This window comes from Chrysochloris asiatica, unplaced genomic scaffold (assembly GCF_000296735.1).
Source record: "Chrysochloris asiatica unplaced genomic scaffold, ChrAsi1.0 scaffold00068, whole genome shotgun sequence".
Classification (NCBI taxonomy): Eukaryota; Metazoa; Chordata; class Mammalia; order Afrosoricida; family Chrysochloridae; genus Chrysochloris; species Chrysochloris asiatica.
This window is the reverse complement of record NW_006408586.1, coordinates 7,895,501-7,897,727: the sequence shown is the minus strand read 5'-3', so window position 1 is coordinate 7,897,727 and position 2,227 is coordinate 7,895,501. Positions and strand designations below refer to the sequence as shown.

General features: G+C 44.2%; 1 pseudogene; it reads right to left on the bottom strand.

The window, feature by feature from the left end:
- Positions 1-213: 213 nt before the first annotated feature.
- LOC102815840 lies at positions 214-1,283 on the bottom strand (annotated as a pseudogene).
- Between the last annotated feature and the right edge of the window lie 944 nt (positions 1,284-2,227).

Sequence of the window (2,227 nt, the reverse complement as noted above, 5' to 3'; positions counted from 1 at the left end):
CCATAATATACAGATCAACTTTTGTATTCCCCATTTTGAATCAAAAGATCAAAACCCAAGAGTAAAAGATCAGCTAGGAGGATTTTTAAATTATTTACAAATCGAGTAGGTTTAACTGCCGTAATGGCTTGGCTTCCATCCTGGCAGGAGCTTTCACCTTCTCTAGCAGCAATGCTTGGCTCTCAGAGGAGGCTGTTCCTCTACTGCTCATCTTTATAAATCAGTAGTCATTTTGAATAGTTCCAGCAGTGCCCAACAGCTCTGAATAACCCACATGTCCCAAGAAGACAGCTTTCAGCTGTCCTTTGGATAAAAAAAATCCATGGCATATGCAAACAGCTTCATGGAGACAGTATTGATTCTGAGAAAATTCCCAACAAACACAGCTCTGTCAGGATTCTCATTCACTGTGCACATCTGAGCAATGGAGTCAATGTTGTTGGTGATGGTGACCAAAGTGGCTAGAACAAGGAGGTCTTCCTTGCTGATGGAATCATGCTTTTCTTTACTCACCATGTTGCTAAAGCTTGATGTTATAGCAGATCCTTCAAAGTCAAATCGTTCATAGTCTCCTCTGTAAATGTCCAACTTTAGCTAATGACCAAACTTTAGCTGCCATTTCCAGAGTTTCTTCAAAGGTCTCACAACCAGTCAGCAAGCAACATAGGCCTAGGAATGTTCCACCTCCAAGAATGGTTCCTATAACTCTTTTATAGTTGTCCTTGGAATTCACTGCTAGAACGCTGACACCTGAACTCATGTTAACTGGCAGTATAGGATATGGATTGTAAAGGCAGTATAACTTTTTCTGACACAATTCTGGATTTGTGGGGTTTTCAAAATAGTGACATTCTGGCTTGCCATTGAAGCCAATAAAATTGACGTAAAGCAGGCCCTGAATCAGTCCAGTTCATCCACTTTGTGGAACTGCAGATGAGCAATCATTCTGAAGTCCTCTTCGAACTTGAAAACCCCACCTCCCGTGGCACAGACAGTGGTGTGAAGGCTGGGAAGTTCTCACTGCCCATCTGAGAGAACCTGTGCATAGTAGAGCTGGGAAAACGGATGAAGTGCAGCTTCCCTTTGCGCCCATGCATGGTACGATTTTTCAGTTCTATGTGGATATCTCAAATACTGGTTTTCCAATAAGTGGTTTTAGAAGTCAAATACTTTCTGATGCTTTTTAGGTTCTTTACTTCCTCTTGTTCCTCTTTGGCTGTAATATCCTTTGGTTCAAAGTAGACCAACTTAACTAGCGGTCCACCGATATCCATGCCAAACCATGGGAACGCTTTGTTGTAAGTGCTGGTTTAAGCCAGTTCCGGCTCATAGTGACCCTGGGTTTCCGAGGAGCAAATGGTGGGTTTGAACTGCTGATCGATCTTCTGGTTCAAACCAACCATGAGGTCGAGTGCTTATCCTATAGCTCCACACAGGGAAAAATTCTGCATCTCCTGTGCAGTCCCCTGAGTCCACATCATCATCATTTCTTGCTGGGATGGCTGCAATAGCTTTTAAACTGCTCCAACAAGCACCCTCCTTGCTTGCCTCTATTATCTTTTCTAGGAGAGCAACCTCAAAGTGTTGTTTTCAGGATCAATAAAATAATCTTAAACGTTTAGCGCCATGACTCGCACAAGGTAAACACTCAACGTTAGCAGCTATTTTTTTTTAAATATGAAGTACAGCAGGGGAAGGTGGTCTAAATAGTAAATACTTGTAATATGAATACAATCATACAAAACGGACAGACCACAGCGCCTAGCAGCGATAGCTGCTTAATATATTCAAAGGCAAAACAGAAAATAGGGAAACTTTGAAGGCCTCAATTAATGGCAAAGAGGCTCTGCAGGAAGGCTAGCGACCCTCTGGAAGCTGAACGTGCTTATTCTGAGCTCTGGATGCGGAGCTTGTCGCAACCCTGTAGGGATGGGTCTGAGCCTTGACTAATGGTAGGCAGCCTGCCACTCATCTGCTGGTCCATAGGCGGCTCCTGGGGCTAGACATGGTGGCCAGAGCCTCACCTCACGCCTTTGCCAAGTCTACAATTTCAAGGACGGTCACCGTTAATGGAGGGCAATATCTATCCCAGCCACAGTACTCAAAGACTCTACATTGTTGCGCGCTCCCAGGCAGCTCACGGACGTCTGCCTCGGACCATTTGCTTCAATTGAAAAGCTTCTTCCTGGAGCCAGTGACTTGCTTCAATTGAAAAGCTTCTTCCTGG